The sequence below is a fragment of the Canis lupus genome, chromosome 4, assembly GCF_048164855.1.
Source record: "Canis lupus baileyi chromosome 4, mCanLup2.hap1, whole genome shotgun sequence".
NCBI lineage: Eukaryota > Metazoa > Chordata > Mammalia > Carnivora > Canidae > Canis > Canis lupus.
The window spans coordinates 9,784,681-9,812,565 of NC_132841.1; the positions used below are offsets into that span (position 1 = coordinate 9,784,681).

The 27,885-nt window shown below is 42.8% G+C and overlaps 1 long non-coding RNA gene across 1 annotated transcript; it reads right to left on the reverse strand.

Moving 5' to 3' along the window:
• Nucleotides 1-9,893: 9,893 nt before the first annotated feature.
• Nucleotides 9,894-26,957, reverse strand: LOC140631829 (uncharacterized). Its single transcript, XR_012029333.1, has 2 exons — nt 26,408-26,957; nt 9,894-9,997 (listed from the first exon to the last, which is right to left on the reverse strand). It is a non-coding gene; the product is annotated as an uncharacterized lncRNA (long non-coding RNA).
• Nucleotides 26,958-27,885: the final 928 nt, after the last annotated feature.

The window sequence follows — 27,885 nt, forward strand, 5'->3', positions numbered from 1 at the left end:
TTTTTAAATTTTTATTTATTTATGAGAGTCACAGAGAGAGAGAGAGAGGCAGAGACACAGGCAGAGGGAGAAGCAGGCTCCATGCACCGGGAGCCCGATGTGGGATTCGATCCCGGGTCTCCAGGATCGCGCCCTGGGCCAAAGGCAGGCGCCAAACCGCTGCGCCACCCAGGGATCCCACTTCTTTATTTTTAAAAATCTGAACCCCATACCCGAGAGGTCTCAATGATTATTAGTAAGGGTTCTCCAATTAGGGGGACCCACTGACAACCTCTCCCATTTTCTGCTATCAAAATGAGAATTGGAAACCAGCACATTGTCTTCTCTCTGGATGGGGAAGGGGCGTGCATCCATCAGCCTAGGACTCAAAGGCCAGTGTCCTGGAAATGCATTAATCAGAGTTCTTTATTGCAACCAACAGAAAACAAGTCTGGCTACTTAAAGGAAAAGAGGATTTATTGGAAATATGATAGGGGAGCACGGAGTCCACCCGGGGGCCAGAGGGTAAGGGAAAAGAGCCAAGATAAAGAAAGCCCTGGGGCCAGGCACCCAGAAACCCCACTAAGCTTATGACTGGAGCATCCAGACTGCTATTTAAAGTAAGATTCCTTATAAACAGTGCATAGTTTTTTAAAAAATACAAAACCTGAAGTTGATCCAATCTTTATTTTTTTTAGATTGTTTTTATATTTAATATAATTGCTGATATGTTTGGGATTAAACTTATTACAAATTTTGTTTCACTTTTTAATAATTCTTTTCCTCTATTCTCTTACGTTCTTTTTCTTCCAGCTTTCTAATTTTTATGAATGTACCAAGTATAATATGAGGTCTATGGTTATTTTACTTCACATTTCTCTAGTTATTATGTTCTGAGCATCCTTAATATGATTCTTGGTCTTTCAGATTTCCTTCAATGAACTGCCTCCTCACATTTTTTTTAAAGTTTTATTTATTTGAGGGAGAGAAGGAGAGGGTGTGAATGGGGGGTGCAGAGAATGAGAGAGAATCTCAAGCAGACTCCTCCACTGAGCATAGAGCTCAACATGGGGCTCGATGTCCCGACCCTGAGATCATGACCTGAGCTTAAAATCGAGAGTCAAACACTTAACTGACTGAGCCATCCAGGCACCTCCTGCTTGTTCACATTCTTTGCTGAACTTTCAACCAGGCTCTTTCTTTTTCCTTGCTCATTTGCCAGAGCCCCTGGTTTAAGGTGGACATCCATCCCTTGTTGGTTCTAAATATTGCATGTATCTTCTCCTAATCTGCTAATTTTGTCCATGGTATCCTTTGTTGACTAGGAATTGTTTTTTGGAGGAGCAATCATATCCACCTATCTTTTCTGCTTTCCACCTTTCTTATTATTAGACCACTAATATTGTCTTCCATTAAGTTGGTACATAGGGGAGTCCTTCTTTATAATATTAACTGGAGCCCAGGGTTTTTTTTCCCATATCAATAGTGAGTTAGTCTGTCCTTTTCTGACTGGTCTGTAACAGTTTTCTTGAAATACGAAGTTCACAAAGATCTGTCCCTGAGTGCTGCCTTCTGCGCCATTGATCTATTGTTTTTGCTGCAGGCCAGCAACAGACTGCAGCTCTTATCATGGCTTTTTAGGGGACATTAATATCTAGCAATATCTAGGGAGGCAAGGCTCCCTTCTTTTCTTATTCAAAATCAGCTGTGCTATTTGTGGTCCTTTTTTCCTCCATGTAAATTTTAGAATAAGTCTAGTGAATCTGAAAAAAATTGTCCTAAATTTTGAGTTAGAGTTGCAACCAATTTACTGATTTGGGGAATAGGATTGAGCTTTCATGTATTCACAAGAGCATAGGATATCTTTCTGTGTATTCATGTAATCTTTTCCATCTTTTTTTTTAAAGATTTTATTTATTTATTCATGAGAGACACAGAGAGAGGCAGAGACATAGGCAGAGGGAGAAGCAGGCTCCCTAAGGAGAGCCTGAGGCAGGACTCAATCCCAGGACCCTGGGATCATGACCTGAGCCAAAGGCAGACCTTCAACCACTGAGCCACCTGGGTGCCCTTCCACTTTTATTATAGTTTCAAGGTTTTCTCTATAGCAGTTTTGCCAGTTCTTTGTTACGTTAATCACCAGGTAGTTTATATTTGCTGTTCATGGTTCTTGATTTGTATTATACTTCTTAACTTCTTTTTAACCAAGTACTTTTATAATCCATTGATTCTCATTTAATAGCATATTGGGTATACATTCTTTTACTATTTTTTAATGGTTATCCTAAATTAATACACACCCTTAACTTATTAAAGTCTACCATAAATTATTAATCTGCCCCTTCCTCGAGTGCAAGGACCTTAAGATATTTGAGCTACATTTATCCCTCTTTTGCTTTTCGTGCTATTGTTATTGAGTATTTTGTTTCTTAAATCCCACAAGATATTATTATTGTTAGAATTAGTGTTCATATTTATTTATCTACATTCTTTTTCCATTGTTAACCTCTACCTGGGACCATTTGCTTTCTGCCCAGACTCCCTGTAGTATATCCTTCAGTGTAGGTCAGTAGCTGACAAATTCTCTCAGTACCTGTATAGATGTGAATGTGTGCTTAAAATGTCTTTATTTCACCTTTATTTTTTAAGGCTAACTTCTCTGGGCATAGGCTTCTAGCTTGGCAGTGTTTGCTTTCAGTGATTTGAGAATAACACTGTCTTCTACTTCCATTGATATGTGGTTAAAAAAAAAAGCTGTTGGTCTTACTATTGTTTTTTTCAAGAAAATCTTTTTTTTTTTTTTTTTTTTTTTTTACGTGCTTTAGGACTTTTTTCCTTTTTTTTTTCCCCTAGCAATTTCAGCAGTATGATTTGCCTATGCCTGGCTTTCTTTGTATTCATCCTGCTTGGGATACACAGAGCTTAGTAACTCTGAGATCTGACATTATTCATTAGTTTGAAAAACCCTTGGTCATTATCTCTTCAAATATTTTTTGTAGATCCATTCCCTCCTCTTCTTCAGTGACTGAATTTATGTATAATTTATGTGAACCATAACACTTTTGTGTTCTTTCTTGTATTTTTAAAATCCACCTGTTTAGAGGCACCTGGGTGGCACAGTCAGTTAAGCATTGGACTCCTGGTTTTGAGTCAGGTTGTGATCTCAGTATCATGAGATCAAGTTCTGCATCAGGCTCTGAGCTTAGTGAGCTCTCTCTTTCTCTCTCTCCCTCTGCCCCTCCTCACATGCTCTCTCTCTCTCTCTCCCTAAAATAAATAAATAAATCTTAAAAAAATAAAACCCACTTGTCTTTTCATATTCCTATCTGATTACTTTCTTCTGATTTGACTTCCAATTCACTATTTCTCTTTTCAGTTTTGTCTAATCTGCTGTTAAGCTTATTCCTGAGTCCTTAATTTTAGTTATCATGATTTTTACTGATAAATTTTCCATTTTATTCTTGTAGCTTGCATTTCTTTGGACTAAATTTTCCATGTTGTTTTTAAACATTTTGAATATATAAATCATAGTTAAAATCTAATTCTAATCATTTTAATATCTGGATTGCCCATGAGAATATTTCTATTATGTGATTTTTTTTCTCTTGGTTTTTGGTCTAGTGTACTTTTGAATGCCTAGTTATATTTTTTTTTTGAAGATTTTAATTTATTTGAGAGAGAGAGAGAGAGAATGAGCAAGGGGAGGGGTAGGGGAGAAGCAGATTTCCCACCTAGCAGGGAGTCAGATGTGGGGCTTGATCCCAGGACCCCGGGATCATGACCTGACCCGAAGGCAGATGCTTAACCAACTGAGCCACCCAGGCACCCCAAGGTCATTTTTAATTGAATGTCCGCATTTTATATGACAAATGTTTTGTGACTCAATATACTATCTTCCATTTTACTTGTGTTTGGGGTAAGCAGTTGCATGAGGGGCAGATGACTTTAAAATGACTTGGGACTGAACTGATCTGAAGTTGAATTTTAGCACTTTGGAGAGCTGGTCTATTTCTGATTCACTCCTACTTCAGGGTATCATGTGAAAGTTTGGGGTGTTTGCTGGGATCTCTCTTTCTTGGTGGTTATTAAACATCAACTTTTTTTTAATTTTTATTTATTTATGATGGTCACACAGAGAGAGAGAGAGAGAGAGAGAGGCAGAGACATAGGCAGAGGGAGAAGCAGGCTCCATGCACCGGGAGCCCGACGTGGGATTCGATCCCGGGTCTCCAGGATCACGCCCTGGGCCAAAGGCAGGCGCCAAACTGCTGCGCCACCCAGGGATCCCTAAACATCAACTTTTGTCCCCAGCTTCATGTATATGACAAAAGTTCTGCTCAGCTTTCCAGGCTCTAAGTCACTGCTTTCACTTAATTAATAATTAATTGCCTCAATGGAAGGTGCAGCACTAAACAGGGCTCATCTTTCTGGATTTCCTTTCTCTCTGGAATTTTGACTCCTCAAGTCCTCACTATTTCAATATTTCTAACATTGGCAAACCAACATTTCTTTTTTTCTTAAGATTTTTTATTTATTTATTCATAGAGACAGAGAGAGAGAGAGAGAGAGAGGCAGAGACACAGGCAGAGGGAGAAGCAGGCTCCATGCAAAGATCCTGACGTTAGGACTCGATCCAGGGTCTCCAGGATCACACCCTAGGCTACAAGGCGGCACTAAACCGCTGCACCACCAGGGCTGCCCCAAACATTTTCTTTCTGGCTTTTTTGGTCTTTCTCAGTAAGGAGGTAGGTTTGAAACAAACTACTCATTCACATTCATTTATGTATCATATATCAGGTAGAGATGTACAACATAATCCTTATTGTGGGTCTTCATCAAGACAAACGGAAACACACTGTTTTAAGCCACACTCTACTGTAGGCTCTGTGCTTTATAGTCAGTATGATACACAAGAAAACACACTGGCTTTGGAATAAAAGACTAGGGTTTATATCCTGTCTCTGTCTTTACCGAGTTGTGTTAAACAGGCAAGACACTTACGCTTCACCCTCTGTCTGATTATCTGCAAACTGAAGAATTTGGGTAAAACGTTCTGTGATGTCCTTACCATTGTTTTTTTCTCACCTTCTCTAATTCAAAAATTGCTTAGACTTCTGTTTGTCACTTTCGCACATAGAAGTAATGGAAATAATAATAGCACACAAAGATGCATATTTCTCACATTTTGATGCCTCTGTAGTCAGTGTGCCTTACAGTTGACAGCATCTTATAAATACTACCAGTTGGTCGTGACTCTGTGGTCATGACCTGTGAATGTGGAAACTTGGTCATAGCCACACACAGTCATCACTTTGCTTAACTGGGTCCATCGTCAGTACTACCATATTGAATTTAGTTGCCACTTAAAAACTCCTCAGAAAGATAACAATCTGTTTTAGGATTGCAATGAAAAGTCATCATGAATGGAGAAAGACCCAGAAAAGAGCACTGGAGCATAAACTGGATATTAGTGTATGCAGCAGTTGGCTGAATCAAAATAAGCTACACGTATGTTTCTCAGAATCTCTAGCCCTGTGAGATTTCAGGTTAGAAATGACCAAAAGAGGAATCTGCACAACATTTAAGAGATGGAAATGAGGGATGTTTGGGTGGCTCAGTGGGTTAAGCATCTGCCTTTGGCTCAGATCATGATCCTAGGACCCTGGGCTTGAACTCCATACCAGGGCTCCCTCCCTGCTCAGCAAGGAGTCTGCTTCTCCCTCCCCCTGCTAGTGTGTATGTGCTATCTCTCTCTATCTCAAGTAAATATATAATTTTTTTTTTTTAAAGGGTGGAAATGAAGCAGTTGCCATTACTGTCAGATGGCCCTTATGGTCAGATGCAGTGAAAGGGCCTACAGATTCCAGCTCTTTCTTTGTTTTCTCCGCTCCATTCATATTTATCCCTGCTGCTGACCTTGCTGATCAACAATGGCCTCAGTCCACCACCAGACACTTAGCTGCAGAAGCAGTGAGTATGCAGAAGTGATAGCTTCTCGCAGATGTCTCCACAAGCTCCTATCTGGGGTGACCTAGAAGCTTTGACTTGTCCCTCTGTGCCAGCATGTCAGGTGGGTTGGCTGCTGAATCCTCTCTATGATACGTTGTGGACTCTTACTTCCTAATGTCTTCCAGAACCATACATGGTCGTATTCCATGCAACTTACTGGCTCTATTCTCGTGACTGAACCCTGACTCCTACTATGTAGCAATCCCGTCATTGCATTAGTGTTCAAAATTCTTTATTGTCTTGGAAAGCAATAACCAAGTGCTTTACAGATTCTAAGAAATGAAGATTACTATGGTAGATAGAGCTATTTACATTTTGTACTGTGATTCATGCAAAATCCTTGCCTTTCACCCATGAAGCAATAAATGGAAAGTGGGAGACATTACCAAATCCTTTTGAGTAGATGAAAGATATGAGCAGTGAGAGGCTGCCATGACCCATGTTGTATCTCATGGTTCAACCTTCAAGGTAGTGACTATGGTAGTTAGAGATGGCCAAGTCCTTTGTCCTTGTGTGTGCATGCTGCTCCATTAAGAAGGGAGTCTAGGGCACCTGGGTGGCTCAGTCTGTTAAGCGTCTGACTCTTGATTTCAGCTCAGATCATGATCTCAGGGTTGTGGGATCAAGACCCATAACAGGCTCCGCACTGAGCATGGATCCTGCTTGAGATTCTCTCTCCCTCTGCCTCCCCCCGCCCCCCCCAAAAGAAAAACAAATAAGAGAAAGAGAGAGCAGTCTAATTTCTCTTCTCTTGAATCTGGGCTTGAGCAACAGAAGGCAGCAGAAATGTTCTGGGATTTCTAAGGCTACATTATAAGAAGCCTACTCTTCCTGGATGCTTCCAAACACTCTCAGGACACTCCTGTAAATAGCCACCATGCTGTGACAATGTCCAAGTCATATTTGGAGGCCACTTGCTGTGCTCCAGCCAATGGTTCAGCTGATCTCCCTGTCAACAGCCCACATCAACTTCCAGGCATGTGAGGCAGCCATCTTGGATGCCTACCAAATGTCTGATGGCTACAGCCTCAGTTAAACCCTTACCCCAGCTACACCACATGAGAGACCCCGAGGGAGAGCCACTTAGAGGAATCTAGTCAACCCACAGAACTGTGAGATATCATCAAACAGAGATTGGATTAAGCCACTAACTTTTGTGATAATTTGCTTATTTGCTTTGCAGCAATTGATATGCAGAACACTGTCAACGTTTAATTGGCATTTTTTCCTTTTTTTAATACTAAAAATTATACGTGTTTAAAATTTTTGGCATCTCACATTTGATGACACGCAGTAATGATTTTCTCACGTATTTCACAGGGTTGCTTTGAGAATCCAATATTTTTACTAAGCTGGATCATAATGTAGCTGTTCGTGTAGTTCTGTGGAATTCCTGTTGCTCCACATCCTCGCCAGCATCTATTGTCAGTTCTTGGGATTGGGCACCAATTCCAAACACAGAACTACTTTCAAAAGACCTTTCTGTTCCTTGACCCTTATGAAATGCACACACACCACAGAAATTGATGTGTGCATTGGATGTGGAATGCAGGTTATTCTGAGGCTGTGGGAGCGCTCAGAACAGTGGCACCAGCTTCACAGGGGCCAACTACCAGGCAGAAATTCCTGTTTGCAGGGATCTCTATCCACACTAAGCCATCCCTCAAGTAGGAAACAAAGACAGTGATTTAATGTTTCCCAAACCCCAGGCTGACCCCATTGAGGAGTTTCTTCATGTGGAGCCACTTCTACTTCTTAGAAGAGTGTGCTGATGTTGTGACCTCAGGGATAGCCATCAGCTAAGAGGACTACTTCACTACCATCCTGCAGAGCCACAAATGCATTTGTAAACACTGGAGTGGTTTATCACAATATATGGAACTAAGATGCCTGAAGGGAAAAGACAAGCTTTTCCTTTGCTCTGGCTTCTCCCTCCTGTGAATCAAGTTCTCAAATGTTGACCACATCTAATATGAGTCACTTGCTTGCCCTTCTCACTGGTTATCCTGTAAAGGACTTGAAATTAGGATACAAATTATATTAGTTGACTCAATTAGTCAAAAGATTTTGGTGGTGAGGAAAATGCACCAATTTTGCTTCATTTTTTTTGAATCGAGTCACATTACAGGAAGCGTCTTTTGTAAGCCGTCTTTTGTAAGACGCCAAAGCCTATTTTTTAATCGCCCCACCCCCACCTGCTTTGAGCTGCCAGGGAGAAGTGTTCTCCTGCCATTTCACGATTATTCTCTTCCCCCTCCTGACTCCCCCGGGGAGGCTGCCTGGCTGGGTCTGTCTCCAGCTGCTACTCAGTTTGGCACAACTCAGCCAGCGCAGTACAGGCAGCTAGAGGTCAGCAGAGGAAGGGTGAGGGGACGTGGGCCATGGTGGTGGTGGAGGGGGTGGTGTCCAAACCTAGGTGGCCAAGGTGGGCTGGGAATGTGGGAATATAGTCATCCTGTCCATGCTGTTCCTGCCCACAGCCAGGCTCGCTGAGCACCAGCTCCCTGTGAAGCACATTTTAGGTCTTGGAAGGAGAGATTAAACAAACTCACACACACGCAACACACACAAACACACACACGTAATATTAATTTGCCCATGCTGCCATAACACGGTACTACAGACCAGGTGACTTAAACAACATTTATTTCCTCTTTGTTCTGGAGGCCAGAAGTCTAAGATTAAGGTATCAGCAGGGTTGGCTTCTCCTGAGGTCTTCATTCTTGGCTTGCAAATGGCTGCCTTCTCCCTGTGTTTTCATACTGTCTTCCCTCTGCACATAAGTGTGTCCTAATCTCCTCTTCTTATAAGGATACCAGCCATGCTGGATTAGGGTCCACCTTCATGACTTCATTTTAACTTTATTACCGCTTTAAAGAACCTATCTCCAAATACAGCCACATTCTGAAGCAGTGAGGGTTAGATATTTGTCATATGAATTTTGGGGGAACACAATTCAGCTCATATCACATTCATGTACATATAGACACGCACATGCACAGAGTTTCTTTCTTCAAGGATGGTGATATTACTGAGTCCATGCAAGGAAATATAAATTTTGAACTGTAGTCTAAGTCTATCTGTGGCACTACTCTAGACATTGTACCAAAGGGTCACAAAATTGTTCCTAACTTCAGTTAACTTAAAAGCTGAACCTGGCTCTTGTTTTCGAGCAACTATTTTTCATTTTTCTGCACTTGTGATCCTGAGACTGTTGGAATGGAGCAGGGTAGCTGTGTAGCTGTGTTGACTGGGTAACTCTCAAAATGAGGCCTGGGACCATTTGCCTTGGGGTCACCAAAGTTGCTTGTTAAAAATGCTTTCATTTTTACAGCAATAAAAGTGAACAAAGTATTGCCATACTTAGCAATAACTGACAAATCTCTCCAGCATAATGTTGAGCAAAAAAAACCAGTCACACAATAATGCATTCTGTATGATTCCATTTTTAGTTGGTATTTTTAAAGCAGTGCGTAACTAATCTATGATATTGAAGGGTATGGATATAACTGTGACGAAGGTCAAGCAGGTTCATGGTGGTAACAGTTTACTTGGATTGTCGTTACATGACAACTTCTCAAAACACATACTTCTGACTTGTGTGCTTTGCTTTGTGCATGTTTTTCTTGAGTTTTAGAAAGCTATATAAGAAAATAACTCAGGGGCACCTGAGAGGTTCAACTGGTTAAGCATCTGACTCTTGATTTCGGCTCAGGTCATGATCTCAGGGCTGTGAGACTGAGCCCCAGATTCTGGGCAAGGAGCCTACTCAAGATTCTCTCTTCCTCTGCCTCTCCCCCTTCCTCCTCCTCATGCATGCATGCTCTCTCCCTCTCTTGTTCTCTATCTCTATCTAAAAAGAAAAGAAGATAAAAGAAAGAAAGAGAAAGAAAATATCTCCAACATTTTCCATTTGATTTTCCAAGCCACCATTTCTTTTACTTTGAATCTTATTATCATCATGCCATGGGTAAATCACTTCTCTTTTCCTTCAGTAAGTTGAAAACTCCTGAAATTTCAAAAAAAAAAAAAAAAAAAAAAAGGTTTCATTAAGGACTATGTCATGCCAAACAAATATCAGCAAAGAAAATTTAGAAAGGAAAAAAACCCAGGTTTATTTAGAATGATATGGCTTTTAGCACAGTTTAGGGGTCTCCTGCCCATTCATTTACTCTGCCTGGGGAGGGAAGAGAAGGGGAAAAGAGAGAGAGAGCAGGAGGACAAAGAAGAGGAGAGGGATGGAGGGAGAAGAAGGAGGAAGGAAGAAAACAACCTTTGGTGAATTCTTCCATAAAGAGGAAGAGCCTCCTGTCATGATACAACAGTGCAACACCTCACCAAGTTTATCCAAGCTGGATTTCAGGGGATAATTCACTTTGGGGGTATACCCCTTTGTCTTGTAAGTCTCTAAAATTCCTGTTTTCCCTTAAACTTGGCCAAATCTTGCATTTTGCAGACCCCTCCTGGGGAACAGATGGCAGAGCGCAGGGCTCTGAAGGGTGGCTCCTGGGGGAGCAGCCCAGGTGGGGTGAGGGCCCAGGTCACACAGCTCTCTCTCCTCTCCCGACCTGGGATTCTGCAGTCTTGGGGACACAGGTGTGGGAAGGTCAAGTGTGACATTTTCCTATCTCCCCCAAACAACCTGTATTTATCACCATTAGGAATGTTCTAAGTTCTATGTCATTGAACTGAATGAAAGTACTAAAAATGTGTATGGACCCATGAAAGAAATTGAAGATGGCACAAAGAAATCAGAAGATATTCTATGCTGATGGACTGAAAGAACAAATATTGTTAAAACGTCTATATTACCCAAAGCAATTTACACATTTAATGCAATCCCTGTCAAAATACCAACAGCATTTTTCACAGGACTAGAACAAGCAATTATAAAAATCTAAGGGGATCCCTGGGTGGCGCAGCGGTTTGGCGCCTGCCTTTGGCCCAGGGCGCGATCCTGGAGACCCGGGATCGAGTCCCACGTCGGGCTCCCGGTGCATGGAGCCTGCTTCTCTCTCTGCCTGTATCTCTGCCTCTCTCTCTCTCTCTTTCTCTCTGTGATTATCATAAATAAAGAAAGAAAGAAAAAAATATTAAAAAAAAAAATCTAAAATTTGTATAGAACCACTTTAAAAGACCTGGAACGGCCAAAGCAATCTTGAAAAAGCAAAGCAAAACTGGAGGCATCACAATTCTGGACTTCAAGTTATAGTATAAAGCTGTAGTGATCAAAACAGTATGGCAGTGGCACAAAAATAAACACACGGATCAATAGAACAGAATAGAAAACCCAGAAATAAGCCCACAACTATATGGTCAATTAATCCTTGACAAAGCAGGAAAGAATATCCAGTGCGGAAAAGACAGCCTGTTCAACAAATGGTGTTGAAAAAACTGGACAGCAACATGCAAAAGCATGAAACTGGACCACTTTCTGACACTATACCCAAAAATAAATTCAAAAGGAAATAAAGACCAAAATGTGAGGCCTAAAACCATAAGAATCCTAGAAGAGAGCACAGGCAGTAACCTCTTTGACACTGACCATAGCAACTCTTTTCTAGATATGTCCCCTGAGGCAAGGGAAACAAAAGCAAAAATAAACTATTGGGACTTAATCAAAATAAAAAGCTTCTGCACGGGAAAGGAAACAATCAACAAAAACCAAAGGCAACCTACAGAATGGGAGATTTTTGCAAAGGACACATTTTATAAGGAACTTATAAAACTCAACACTCAAAAAATAAATAATCCAACTAAAAAATGGCCAGAATACAAAAAAGAGATATTTCTCCAAAGAAGACATCCAGATGGCCAACAGACACATGAAAAGATGCTCGTCATCACTTATCTAATCAGGGAAATGTAAATCAAAACCTCAATGAGCTATCACAACTCTCAGGATGGTTAGAACCAACAAAACCAATAAATGGTTAAAATAAAAAGAAACAAGTGTTGGCGAGGATGTGGAGAAAAAGGAATCCTCGTACACTGTTGATGGGAATGCAAACTGGTGCAGCCACTGTGGAAAACAGCGTAGAGTTTCCCCAAAAAGTTAAAAATAGAACTACAGTAGGATCCAGCAATCACACTACTGAGTACCCAAAGAAAACAAAAACACTAATTCAAAGGGATACATGGCACCCGTATGTTTATAGCAGCATTATCCATAATAGCCAAGACATGGAAGCAGCCTGAGCATCCATCAATTGATGAATGGATAAGGAAGCTGTGGTATATGTGCACATGTATATGAATGTTATTCAGCCATAAAAAAATGAAATCTTTTTGCAACAACATGCATATGATGAGGAGAACAAAGGCAAGAGAAGAGTAGCCAAAATGAAATCTGACGGCTTGCAGCCCAGTGATAGATACCTGAACATGCAGAGCATAATCTTCCTCAAGGAACTCATGGATGCCTTAGTGATGATGTTTTGCCAAAAACTAAGAGTAACTTTATCTTAACAACAACTAGTCCCTCAAGATCCTGAAAGCCTTCCTTTCAAATTCCTTAGAGACTTATGTCATCCCTAACCCCAACTAATTAAAAAGTATATAATCAGTCACTCCTCAAAATCCCAGTGCAGCTCTTTCTGCCCATGGGTCCTGTCCCCGTGCAATAATAAAATCACCTTTTTGCACCATAAAATGTCTCAAGAATTCTTTCTTGACCATTGGGCTCAATGGTCCTGAGTCAGATGGAGCTGTGGAGTATTACACTAAGTGAAAGAAGTCAGTCAGAGAAAGACAAATACCGTATGATTTCACTCATCTATGGAATTTAAGAAACAAGAAAAACAGGAGAAAGAGAGAAACAAACCAAGAAACAGACCTTAACTACAGAGAACACACTGATGGTTTCTGGAGTGGAGGTTGAGGGGGAGAGGATTTTTTTCTCATATAAGTCATGCTTTCTGATGTTTAGACATGATCCCTCACAGATTCCCAAGTCCAGAAGTTTTTCTCCTTATCTTCTAAAAGTTCTATAATTACATGTTTTTCATTGAACCTATTTAAAATTAATTTTTGTGCAAAGTGAGGATTAGGTTGAGGTTGTTATATTTGGGGCTATGGTTATCCAATTGCTCTAATATCATTTGTTAAAAAGTGATCTTTCCTCCATTGTACTTCTTTTGAATCTTTGTCAGATTAGTTCCCTTACCTGTGTGGGTCTATTTCTGACTTCTCTATTTTGTTCCATTAATCTATGTGCCTATCCCTCCACCAACACCACTGAGTAACTATAACTGGCTGTACAGTAGTCCTTAATATTCAGTAGTGTAATTCTACTTTATTCTTTCTAAAAATTTCTTCAGCTCTAGGGACATGATATTTTTCTCCATTTATTTAGCTCTTCTTTTATTTCTTCTATTAGTATTGTGTGGGTTTGTTTGTTTTTTTAAGATTTTATCTCTTTATTCATGAGAGACACAGAGAGAGAGGCAGAGATATATGCAGAAGGAGAAGCAGGCTCTCTGCGGGGAGCCTGATGCAGGGCTTGATCGCAGGACCCCAGGATCATAACCTGAGCCAAAGGCAGATGCTCAATCATTAAGCCACCCAGGCTTCCCTATTGTGTGGTTTGGGCATAAACTGTAGGCATAGTTCCTTAGATTTACACCTAAGTCAACTTTTTGAGAAGTTGTAAATGATATTGAAAATGTAATTTTAATGAATCACAGTTTCATTGCAAGTATGTAAAAATACCACTGATTTTTATATAATTATCTTAGATCCTGTTGCCTTGCTAAACTCAATATTTTTAAAATATGTTTTAAGGAAATTCTTTGGAATGATTTAAGTAGACCATCATATCACCTGCACTTATGACAGGCTTATTCCTTCCTTTCCAATATGTATGCTTGTCTTTTCATTCCTTATTATTTTAACTAGAACTTTTGGCATTATTTTGACTAACAGTGTTGAGAGCAAACACTCATTTTATATTTGACTATCAGAGGAATGCATTCAGTATTTCTTTTTCTTTTTCTTTTTTTTTTTTTAATCCAGATTGAGAGAGAGAGAGAGAGAGAGAGAGGCAGAGACACAGGCAGAGGGAGAAGCAGGCTCCATGCAGGGAGACCGACGTGGGACTCCATCCCGGGTCTCCAGGATCACATCCTGGGCTGCAGGCGGCGCTAAACCGCTGAGCCACCCGGGCTGCCCTGCATTCAGTATTTCAACATCCGATGTTAGTTGTAGGTATTTGTTTTTGTTTTTTTTTTTTTTTTTTTTTGCTTTGTAGGTATTTGTTATGGAAGAAATTAACTTTCCTCTTAATTAGTACCTTGAATAACTACATTGATTATTCATGGAAGACAAAAGTGCTTCTTAATTATATTAATTTTCTTTTTCTTTTTCAGAGAAGCCACGCTTTTGACTCTGATAATTTTGTTTTTAAATTTTTATTATCAAAGTATATATACAAATATACAATGTTATATTAGTTTCAGGTATATAGCATAGTGATTCAACAATTCTATACATTATTCAGTGCTCAGCGTGATAAACGTAGGCCCCATCTGTCATCCTACAATGCTATTATAACCTTGAATCTATTCCCCGTGCTGTACTTAAATCTATCTTTACATAAGTGGCTTTTTTTCCCTAACCTTTGGTGACATACTTAGAAAGCTATTCCTCATCTTAAATTTGTTCTATAATTCATCTAAATGACTTGTTACATAATTTTTAAAAAGCATTTCTGTGACCTAGGGGATAGTATGCTAAGTGAAATAAGACAGACACAGAAAGACAATTACCATATGATTTCACTTACACGTAGAATCTAGAAAATCAGAACAGATGAACAAACCAGAAATGGAAGTGATCTCATAAAGACAGAGCACAAACGGGATGGCCAGGGAGGAAGGGGCGGAGGATGGGTAAAATAAACGAAAGGTATTAAGAGGCACAAACTTTCAGTTATAAAATGACAAGTCACGGGTTTAAAAAGAACAGTATAAGGAATATAGCCAGTAATACTGTAATCACATGGTATGGTGACAGATGGTAACCACACTCATCACGATGAGCACTGAGTCATGCACAAAACCACTACGTTGCACACCTGAAACTAATATAGTATTGTATGTCACCTATAGTTCAATTTTTAAACAGTGGATTTCCGATTAAAAAACAAAGTACTACTCTTTCAGGATTGTTTTTATTAAATGATGGGGAGATCAGTCATCTTCACCCATTCCCTGATGCCCCTCCCCCAAACAAGTCTTGTCAGAGGAGAGGACACTGGGGAGGGGTGAATGCCAAAGTTGTCTGTTGCGATTATTACTAAGATTTTTTTAATGCGCTCCACATAGTATCTCTGACCCTTAGTATTCCTTGTGTAAAAAAAAAAAAAAAACAGCCTTGGATAATGTAATGTTTAGGGCACTTCTAGCTTTAAAATTCCATAAATTACATTCAGATTCTAGTTTAAAGAATATAAAATCTGTTGCAGCCACTGATTAATTCACTTACACACAAAATGATGAAACCCACACAAAATATGCCTTAGCTGGAGTTTGAAATCTTACTAACAATAACAAAAAATGTGTTTTATATTTTGTAATGGCCATTTAATTAAAATGGTTGCATGAAAGTGTCCTGCCTCTGTCTATCGTGCTTCCAAACAGCAGTCACCAAATGACAGCTAGAGGCCCTGGAGAGCGCACCTAGGCCATGCCACACGGCAATAGGTACAGTGGCCGAGCTGTGACTTCATCCTGGACATGCTCTTTCTCTCATTTCCCCTCTGCCAACATTCTCTAGGATGCCTCCATACCCTCTCTAAAAAAATGTTCTATACTCCCACCCATATTAACGTTGTCTTTTATTTTTTGTTTTCTGATGCCTTGACCCCTGGGGTCCTGTTGACCCTGGAGGGACTGTCCCCACAGAGGCTAATCGATCCCATCCAGATAGTAAACAACTAGCCTGAGAGCAAGCGTTTCACATACAGCCAACCTATCCAATGTTTCACATACACCCCCAGCCACCTTCTCCAAAAGGATCTCACTGTCCCTCTGCCCTGATCATCCAGGGCCAGGTATCGGGGCACCAGGTAAAGCCAGCCAGTTGGCCTTCCAATACCTAGAGAATAATAAAATTCACATGAAAACACCCCACTTCCTTCCTATTCCCTGAAGGGCCTACATGGGATGGATGCCAAAGGCATGCTCTGTCTCCACATCCATGAAAGATTTTTGACGCTGACCTCTACACTTGCCATGGTGTTGGCTGGGTCTGCCTAGGCATCGAACTCAGTCCTTAGTGGCTGTGCATGAGCTCCATGGATCTCATCCTGGATTGCAGCTGTCCGTTCTGCATCCACAGGAAAACCAGAGCCCTTTCTCAAGCCTTGAGTAGGATTTTGCCTGCACATTGTTTATTAAATGGAACAATGAGGCAATGCCTTCACCCACCTTCCTCCCTTTGCACTTGGCCTTGGGGGTGTGCAGGTCTGGTCCTTCTATCGGAGCAGCTAATCCCTGCCCAGCCCCTCTCACAGGCTCACAAGGTGCCTCCTTGCAGGTCCCACCATGTGCTCTGTGGCCGGGCAAACAGCACCCAGCACCCAACAAGGTGAGGCGAGGAGGCCACACAGGTGATCAGCTTCCCCATGCATCTTGAGACCTTCAGGTTGCCAGCAGGACTGAGAACTTGACTTGACAGGACATCTGGGAGTCAAAATCCCTCACAGAAACTCAAAGCACTAAGCACAGATCCTAGAAACATGGGCTGCTTGACACCCTACAGTTGAAGGACTTGCTCACCGTTTCCATGGCCAAAGGAACTCACACCTACTCCAAGCCTCAAGACAATCTCTGCTCCTGCCTGTTGAGGGCGGGGGGCGGGGGGGGGGGGTGCGGTCAGTGCACTGAGTTACTAAAATTCCAGCATAATGTGTACAGCCCTTTCCAGTCTACAGATTTTTCCTATACCCTGTCTCATTTCATCCATAGAAACAAGTAGAAAACAATCATGCAGCAACACAAAGCAATGGTTGATGACACTACTATAAAAGTTAAGTCTTCTGATGAGTTCGGCAAAATATTGAGGAAGAGAAAGACTTTATTTAGTTTTAATATTTTTTACCTTTGTTTTTATTTAAGTTCAATTTGCCAACATATAGTATAACACTCAGTGCTCATTCCATCAAGTGCCTTCCTCAGTGCCCGTCACCCAGTTACCCCAACCCCCCACCCACCTCCCTTCTGCAACCCTTTGTTTCCCAGAGTTAGGAGTTTCTCATGGTTTGTCTCCCTAATTTTTCTCAGTTCCCCTCTTTTCACTTATAATCCCTTTCACTATTTCTTATAATCCTCATATGAGTGGAACCATATGATGATTGTCCTTCTCCAATTGACTTATTTTACTCAGCATAATACCCTCTAGATCCACCCACATCGAAGCAAATGGTGGGTATTTGTCGTTTCTAATGGCTGAGGAATATTCCATTGTATACATAGACCACATCTTCTTTATCCATTCATCTTTCGATGGACACCGAGGCTCCCTCCACAGTTTGGCTATTGTGGACATTGCTGCTATAAATATTAGGGTACAGGTGTCCTGCCATTTCACTGCATCTGTATCTTTGGGGTAAATCCCCAGCAGTGCAATTGCTGGGTCATAGGGTAGCTCTATTTTTAACTCTTTGAGGAACCTCCACACAGTTTTCCAGAGTGGCTGCACCAGTTCACATTCCCACCAACAGTGCAAGAGGGTTCCCCGTTCTCCACATCCTCTCCAACATTTGTTGTTTCCCGTCTTGTTAATTCTCTCCATTCTCACTGGTGTGAGGTGGGATCTCATTGTGGTTTTGATTTGTATCTCCCTGATGGCAAGTGATGCGGAGCATTCTCTCATGTGCTTGTTTGGCCATGTCTATGTCTTCTTTGGAGAAATTTCTGTTCGTGTCTTCTCCCCATTTCATGGTTGGATTGTTTGTTTCTTGGGTATTGAGTTTGATAAGTTCTTTTTTTTTTTTTTTTTTTTTTATTTATGATAGGCACACAGTGAGAGAGAGAGAGGCAGAGACACAGGCAGAGGGAGAAGCAGGCTCCATGCACCGGGAGCCCGACGTGGGACTCGATCCCGGGTCTCCAGGATCGCACCCTGGGCCAAAGGCAGGCGCCAAACCGCTGCGACACCCAGGGATCCCCCTGATAAGTTCTTTATAGATCTTGGATACTAGCCCTTTATCTGATATCTCCTCTCATTCTGTAGGTTGTCTTTTAGTTTTGTTGACTGTTTCTTTTGCTGTGCAGAAGCTTTTTATCTCGATGAAGTCCCAACAGTTCATTTTTGCTTTTGTTTCCCTTGCCTTCATAGATGTATCTTGCAAGAAGTTACTGTGCCCAAGTTCAAAAAGGTTGCTTCTCTAGGATTTTGATGGATCTTTGTCTCACATTTAGATCTTTCATCCATTTTGAGTTTATCTTTGTGTATGGTGTACGAGAATGGTCTAGTTTCATCCTTCTGCACATGGCTGTCCAATTTTCCCAACACAATTTATTGAAGAGATTGTTCTTTTTCCAGTGGATATTCTTTCCTGCTTTGTCGAATATTAGTTGACCATAGAGTTGACTGGTTCAACACTCAAAAAACAATCAACATGATAGATCACATCAACAAGAGAAAAAACAAGAACTATATGATCCTCTCAATAGATGCAAAGAAGGCATTTGACAAAATACAGCATCCATTCCTGATTAAAACTTTATTTAGTTTTTAAAAAAACAATTCATGTGGGGGCTCCTGGGTGGCACAGTCGGTTCAGCGTCCGACCCTTGATCTCACCTCAGGTCTTGATCTCAGGTTTGTGAGTTCAAGCACCGCATTGGACTCCGTGCTGGGTATGGACCCTACTTAAAAAAGAATCAATTCAAGATACAAAGGTCACTTTCCTCCTGTGTACCCCAAATTTTTCTCAAGATCAAAAGAATTCTTTAATAATGATGACTATTGTTTATATTTGCATAATGATTTATAGTTTACAAGTATTTCCAAGTATATTTCTTAATTAGTTCTTGCCAAAAAATAAATAAAACCTAACACAAGATTTGTGTTTTATCCCAGTATTATAAATGAGGAAATTGAGGCTCAGGGAGTCGACATTCTCCAGCTGAGCATTCACTATGTTTAATTAAAGCAGCTGCTATAAAGTGTTGAAATGAAAAAGCAAGCTCATGTATGACCTCATTACAAAGTTCCACTTTGGCTTCCTGTTCTTCATCACTCCTCTGACTCCGGTGAATTCTGTTCCTGGGACCCCTTCTCCACTGCAGTGGACCAAGCACAATCTTGGGACACTCTGTCTGAAAAGATGGAGACAGGACCCGGATGGGAGGGGGCTCAGGAGAAGTGGTGCCCCAGGGAGCAGGGATGCGGCTCAGGCAGCAGGGGTACCATACAAAGCATTCCCTCGCTGAAGTGCAGATCTTTGGGGGAAACCACACAGACAACACACAAAACAAACCCAAGCTTCCAATAAAGCTGAGTGAGAAAATAAGTCTAGTCTCGCATGGGGGTATGCTTAGAGTATTATGTTGTTTCCCCTGGCTAAGGGCTTGGATCCAGAGCAACTCAAAGATTTGTTCATGATTGTTCCATGCACTCTCCCATGGCCAGCATCGTGCTGAAGATTGACGAGTGAACACACTCACCCTGCAGTCACTGTGAGTGGGGGTGACAGACCCCACAGTGACCCCCCCCCCCAGGGAAGACACATGCCTCCCTTGATCCTTCTGCACCCCAAGGGGAGTGGCCCACCAGGGTAGGAGCAAAGGGAAAGGCTGAGAACTTTCACTCCCTAGAGGTTCACTCTCCTTTTCCTCCGCAGAACTGCTCAGTTCAGCATTGGGAAAGATTCTGTGCTTTGGCTTATTCTAGTGGACCGTGGCATCACACGTTGAGAGCATTTCAATAGGTGGGTGGGCCTTCAGGTGTTTGGCCCTTTGCGTTTGTTCTCTCCACGCCATGGGCCAGGTCCATTCCCCTCCACACCTTTGGCTACACCAGAACCTGGGTTCTTAGAGAAACTGAGGCCAGGCTGAACCCGAGGATAAAAATCAATCCCACGTTCACATTCCCACATGCCCCCCACCCTGCCCCGGGGAGAAGGGAACCCATAATTGGGGATTTTTTTTTTTTTAACAAGGCTGCTTTCACACATCACACACAGCCTGAGGCCATGTGGGAAAGGTGGTTAGAACCTGGAAAAATTACCCAGCCAGGGCTGCTGAGTCTGCCAGCCCTCCCTCGCCACCAGCCCTGGGAGAGCAGCTGAGCCTTGGGAAGCGACATTGCTCTAAATAGACAGAAAATTTCACACATAAGCTCGGCAGATTTTCAAAAGAAGAAGTAATAAAGTACTTGTGATAGCAAGTAGCCTTCCTTGGATTATTTCGCAAAATCCAGTGGATTTAACCCCCTGTGGCTTCCGGGCTACACTAGTAAACTCATAACCAATGCCATCATTCTACCCTTAAGAGGCTGTTGACCATCTCTGCCATTGGTAAGGTTAGAAAAATACTCTGAGGGGATGTTGAGGGCTTTAGCGACCCCTGGTTCAATTTAAGTGTAAATGATTAGAGCAATTGTATGGGAGCAATTGTATGGTGGGAGCTATGCTAGTTCGTTGGGATGGCCACAACCAGGTACCAGAGCCCTGGCTTGAACAACAGGGTATCATTATCTCCCGCATCTGGAGGCCGAAGTCTAAGACCAAGGTGTCGGTTCCTTCTGAGGTCTCTCTCCGTGGCTTGTAAATGACTGTCTTCTTCTCACATGGTCTCCTATGTGTGTCTGTGTCCTCAACCCCTCTTCTTAGAGGGACACCGATTGTGTTCGACTAGGGCCCACCCTAATGACCCCATTTTCACTTAATCACTTCTTTCACAACCTTATGTCCAAATACGGTCACATTCAGAGGTGCTGGGAACTGGAACGTCAGCATATATACCTGGGGAAGGGCCACATGTTAGCCCTTATCACCAACAATAAGCTACGCTTCACACGAAAGAAACAATTTATGTGTTTCTCCTTCCAAACACACGCAGACCCACATAGAATTCTGTGGTTCTCCTTCTTCAACAACATTCTTTTGTATTATCATGAGTGTCATTTGCACCTGCAAGGACTTCAAGTTTATCTTTGGAACTTACTGGACTTTTTTTTAAATCTATAAAAGTGGCAGACCATAACATACTCAATTCCTCAAACTTGCATACAAGGCAAGAGCAGAGCCCCACAAATGGGCATGCAGTCTGACGGGGAGGGAAAACACAAGCCTTGCAGTTGCCAGGCCCGATGCCCGCAGGGCTCTGCCAAGTGTTACTGTGCAAGCTTGCGCAACTGGGCTGACCTTCCTAAGAGTTGGCTCCCCTCTTCAAAATCGCCCTACCCAATGAGGTCTGTAGGACAATCTAATGAGATATTGTAAAGCAATTAAAGCATAAGGGGTGAGAGTAACATCTTTTTCAATTGAATTTTTCTGTGATTCTTCAAAGTACTGCCAAAATTCCCTCCAGCTCCAAAAATGCTAAGCCCAGCTGTCCAGCTACTGCCCAGGGAGTCTTACCTTGAGACCTGCCCCAGCTGCTACTGCTCCTAGCCAGTCCTCCCAAAACATAAGGTTGTCAAACACCAGTGCTTGATGCTACTGATGCTGTGAGTCAGGGAGGCCACAGGACACAGCAGGGATGACTAGTCTCTGTTCTCTGACGTCTGGGCCACAGCTGGGGAGACTTTGTGGCTGCGAATGGAAATATCCACAGATGTCTTCCCTTACTGAAAGTTTCCCTGCTGGAAACTTCCCACACATCTGGTCCCTAGACTGTGTAGACTACAAAGTTTGGGTCAATGGGGCCTGTTGACATAGGTACCTAGGCATGGACTCCCCATGGGGCCTGGGCTTCCAAAAGCCAGTGTCCCAGTGAAGGAAGTGGAAACAGCCTCGCTCCTCATCATTCAGCCACTCCTGTCACTCTATAGGTTATAAAAAATAGTCGCCAACCACTCAAATTCAGGAGAAGGGGACATAGACCTGAAGTGTCCTTGAAGGGAGTATTTGCAGCAATATGTAATAAGCCCCCACAAGATTCTTGGGCAGAAGGAGGGAGACAGGGACCAGGCAGCCTGGAGAGGAAAACTGCCCTCATCTGGCTTGGGGTAGAGGTGAGGAGAACAATCAGCCGTCAGTGACTTTTGCCCTACTTTAATGGAAACTAAAGCATTATTTTATTTCCTTCCAAAGATATACAGGGTCCTCCGCCATTCTGGGCCTCAGTTTCTCCATCGGCAAAATGAAGAGATTAAAATGGATGATCTTAAGACTATTTTTACTTTAAAAATCTAAGAGTCTATCATGACTCCACCCCTGCAATCTGCCCAATGAACATCTCTACCAAACTGTACTTCAAGACTAGCTGAACTAGAGAAGCAGCATGGGGCCAGCTACTCACACCTCCTCTGGGATTCCTTTCAGCGCCACATACCCCAGGGTCCCCTTCTAGAGCTCCTCCCCTTACCACAGCTTCTTGCAGTTCAATCACAGCTAGATCTCCATGTCTATATGGCCCCTGTGCTTCTCTGAGGTTCTCCACACAACCCCTGGCCCAGATGAAAGGCTCCCTCTTCTCTGGTCTTCCAGGACCAGCCCTCCTGGAAAGTGTCTAACAGAGCTTTTGTGACAAAGAGGAGAGGGATGTAAAGGCACATTCCCCTACCTCCCAGGCAGATGAGCTACCTGGCGTCGGGAAAGACCATCACTAGGACCCCGTCCCCCCAACTTGTTCCTCCTAGACTTCCCTGGTGGTACCAACCACTGAGGTGCACACCCGAGGAAGTGGATGGCTTTGGTTAAAAAGCACCTGGGGAAATACATTTTCTTTTATGCCTAGATGGCACATAAAGTACGTTAAATAACATATCATATTTTATTATTTGATTTGAACATTGTTATTTTATTGGTCAGTATCATAATCTCAAAAGCAAGATTCTAAGATACCATTCTAGCTGACTCTTTCTGAGAAGGAGATTCCAGAAAGTTGTTCACTTTGGCATGTTTTCCCACAGAAGCAGCACCACCTGTGAGCAACTACTGCCTACTTCACGAAGGCAACAAGTACAAAACTTTGAGGTCCATTATAAGTACTGTCATTTACAGGCCATTTCCCCCAGTAGGTAGGTTTGGGGGAGGCGGGAGGGTCAAGCACAATGACTTACACAGCTTTTCACTCCCCCCTTCCTTTGCTTTCAGTGATCCTCCCACCCCACCATTAGCATCATATTTATAGAAGGAGAGAGACAAATGTATATTGGGTGATGCTGTGGCACCTCCTCCTCAGTGACTTGTGTCCCTTGTCACTCTACACTTCCTCTCCTTCTTTGAGGCTTACCCAGCCCAGCCTCCTGCCCTCTTGTTCTCAGGATGCAAACACCAACCACAATTCCTAGGACCTGGGCTCTCAGCAGCAGCGAGAAGAGGCAGAGAGAAGCATGTGTACGTCCCCACCACCTCGCAGCATCCCTCGCCCTGTCTGGGTCTTCCTTCACTCTGCTGGCCGCTCCTGTTTACACAGGATAACACAGCCAAACAGTTTTTGGCACGATCCCAACACAATCACCATAATTCCTCCAGCTCCCAATATGGATCAGCGTTGCTTGATTAAACACATCCGTTTAAAGTAAAAGCCTCATTAATATCCAGGGTTGTAAGCCCATTTCACTTGGATAACTGCTTGCCTTATTATTTGATTTGATTTATTCCTCTGCCCAGCTGCCATCCTAAGTCTCCTCTCCACTTAATTTAGCATCCAAAGTAGATGTGTCCGTCTCGCCGGACATTCAGTCTAGAGGAGCACCAAGACTGGAGGCCCTCCCAGTCTTGTTTTTGCCATCTTTCAAAAGTCTCTCCTTTCTCTCTGGAGTGGAGGATATCCAGGACGTCTTAACCCTGGAAAGAGGAGGAAAATAAAACCAGGCACAATAGAACAAATAGAGGCTCGTTTCCACATGGGCCATGAGGGATTGTCTTCAATGCATGGAACTCAAGTTAAGTCTACACTGGTCCTGGCTTCCTCCAGGGACCTTCACTGACACTTCATGGGATTGTTGGGATAGTCTTCCCACAGAGAGATGGGGATGGGGATGGCGGCTCTCTAGTCCCATCCATGCCATTGAAATCATCTCTGCAAGGTCACAGCTCACACCTGTCATCTAGGCTGGATTCTGTCCACCTCCCCCTGGATGTCTCCCAGTCTTGAACTTCTTTGGAGAACAGCCCCGTGCTAGGCACTCTCCTGATTGACTTTCTCCATGTAATCCCGGGTTCCACAGTTTTCCAGATAAGAACACAGTGGGGGGAAAAGTCACTCCCATGCTGCCCCTCTGCTTGTCCCTGGACCAGTAACTCTCAAAATTATGGAGTGGTGGAGACAGAGTGCTATCTCCGGCTAGCCGGTTCTGATTCACCTCCCCTGAAGTTTTCTCCCTCCCCTCCAATCTCCTAAAGGCCCATTCCAGGGAGAACCAGACATGTCCTTTCAGGTGTGTTGAGAATGTTTGGGAAGATTTTGCAGGTGGTGGGGGGTGTAGTGTGGAAGGGCCTATCTTCCCCCTTCCCCTGAACTCTGAGATGTATTGGGGGAAATGTGTAGGAAACTAATGTCCATACATCTCAATTCTTCTGATGCAGATCATGGGCACTAAAAGTCAACTTTCCACAAGAAACGGTGCCTCTCCTCCATATCTTTGAAATATGAAAAATTTATGTGACATGGAACTGAGGACAGATAGCAAACTAAGGTGGCCCAAAAGATTGTAGGGATGATAAATGGGTTTCAGTGAGTGGTGGGAGCTGCTGAGAGTTTATACTGATTATCAGTCATCACTATGATTTGTGGAGGATTTCATTTTACAAAAGGAATTAGAGATGATTTGAGATTACTTCAAGATAAATTCACATTACCTTACTTGACTTCAAAACACGTCATGAGTGGGAGGGAAGGAATGGAGTGATGGCTTGCACCTGTAGTCCCTGCCCCACGCTAAGTAGACTGTCCCCCGCAAGGCACCCAGGATGGGGCTAATGATGATGCATCACCACAGAGCTTTCTTTCTTCACACAAGTTTTTGCTGTTTCATCAAAATCGAAGTGCATCCATTGAACCTCATCACGCGTGAAGACTCCATCCATCAGGTATGACAGAGCAGGGAAAATGATGGTGGGATGTGCTAGTGGGGTATTTTCTGAAAGCTGCCTTCTGACCTGCAGTTGGGGAGAGGGGCTAGCCTTGGAGCCAGGTGGAGAGAAAGATGGTGGTGTGCCACCTACCCTCACTTGCATGAACAAGTTGAAAACTAAAACAAAAGGAAGCCCCTTCATCTCCTCACAGAACAGCCTCTGAAAAACACTGACAAGCTGCCAAAATGTTTTTCCAGTGGTGAGGTGGAAAGAAACGCTGTGTTTGGGATGGAAATGAGTAAGGGAGGCTGAGACATAGCCCTGTGCTCTGTCAGAGATGATCCTGTGTATTTTCCACGAGGTTGCGAGATCTCTAAACTCTAAGCTATGTCTTGTTGATGTTTCACAAAAGATTTAGGTCAATTGTCCATGCTACTAAATGAAGCTGGATGCTGATGGAAGTTATGGGAAAGCTAAAGCCCCAAAGCTACTCTTGCTGCTCCCAAAACTATATGGTTCCAAAGCCAGAAGGCAATTTGGGGTTCTTCTCTTACTGCCACCATGATATGTCTTTTATTTGGCAAACATGCACTTTATTTTTTTTTAAGTTTTTATTTATTTATTTATTTTTAATATTTTATTTATTATTTATTTAAGTCACAGACAGAGAGAGAGAGAGGCAGAGACACAGGCAGAGAGAGAAGCAGGCTCCATGCACCAGGAGCCCGACGTGGGACTCGATCCCGGGTCTCCAGGATCGCGCCCTGGGCCAAAGGCAGGCGCCAAACCGCTGCGCCACCCAGGGATCCCTAAGTTTTTATTTAAATTCCAGTTAGTTAACAGAGAGTGTACTGTTAGTTTCAGGTGTGTAATACAGTGATTGGACATTTCCATACATCACCCAGTGCTCACCATGACAAGTGCATTCCTTAATCCCCGTCACCTATTTCCTCCATCCCCCCCCACCTCCCCTCTGGTGACCATCAATTTGTTCTCTATAGTTGAGTCTAGACACACATGTACTTTAAATGTACTGTGCCCAAGGATCCATGCTCAGCTTTAGCTGAGTGCCAGGAAGATTTCAGATTTTGCCCCATAGGAAGTATGATCCCAATGGGCTGACAGCAAACCTATGCACCTGTCAGATTACCCTCTGCCTACAACCTTTCCACCCCTTGGCACTTGCAGTGGCTACCAGTGTATCCCATCTGTTCCAACACTTGCCTTTGGTCCTGAACAGGGCTTCCTGGACTGACCTCCATCATGTAACCAGCAGGAATTCTTCATTAATGACCCAGCATTGTCTAGCATCATTGTTGCTATGGTGATAGTCACTTATGAATATATTAGGAGAAAAATAGCCACATTCTAGCAGGTGTACAGTCCTGGTATGGCATACAGCACTGGCTTATAAAGTTCTCTAATTTTCCCCAAGACTTCTCTTTTCCCCAAGACTTAAATTAGGAACCGATATGTAACTGCTAAGAACACGATTTCCCTAGCAACAGGAGAAATGCTATTCCCTCCTGTTGGGGAGGCTAAAAATAACATTGCATGTACCACTGTAACCAGCTGGAATCTACGAATCATCTCCTGTAACATCCCTCTGGTCATAGCAGATGCCTAACTCCCTGTCCCATCCAGCATCAAGGTGACCTTTCTAAGGCACAAATGTCATTCCTGCATAGAATCCTTCAGGCTTCCCTTTTGACAAGGGGGGGAAAGGTCCTAGTCAACTTGATCCTTGTGAGCAGGGCAGAGCTCTCTTCCTCCCCCTTCCCCAGCACACCAATGTTCTAGGCATAAGCAATCACTCAGGATTCTCTGAACAGACCGTGTGTCTGCCTGCCTGGCTGCCTGCCCTCTCTCCATCCCTCCTCCCTCCCTCCCTTCTTTTTGATATAATTAACATACAATAAAATAACAAACATCCTAAGGGATCAGTTCAACGAGTTTTGACAGCTGTATCTGCAGGGTGAGATACCGAACATTTTCAGTGCTCTAGAAAGTTTTCCCATATCCTTTTCCAGTCGATCCACCATCCCCCTACCTAGAGGCAACCATTTTCTGAACTTCACTGCCGCAAATTAGTTTTGTCTATTCTGGAACTTCATAAATGGAATCATATAGACAATATTATTTTGTGCATTCCATTGTGTGCATATGCCACAATTGGTTTTATTAGTTTCAGAGGTAGAATTTAGAGACTCATCAGTTGTATACAACACCCAGTGCTCATTACATCTCGTGCCCTCCCTGATGCCCATCACCCAGCTACCCCATCCCCCACCACCTTCCCTCCAGCGACCCGCAGTTCGTATCCTAGAGTTCAGTGTCTCTAATGTTTTGCCTCCCTCTGCTTTCATCTTATTTTATTTTTCCTTCCCTTCCCCTACATTCATTTGTTTTGTTTCTTAAATTCCACATATGAGTGAAATCATATAGTATTTCTCTTTTTCTGACTTATTTCTCTTAGCACAATACCCTCTATTTCCACCCATGTCATTGCAAATGGCAAGATTTCATTCTTTTTTTTTTCTTTAAAGATTTTATTTATTTATTCATGAGACACAGAGAGAAAGAGAGAGAGAGAGAGGCAGAGACACAGGCAGAGGGAGCAGGCCCCATGCAGGGAGCCCCACATGGGACCCGATCCTGGGTCTCCAGGATCAGGCCCTGGGCTGAAGGCGGCGCTAAACCAC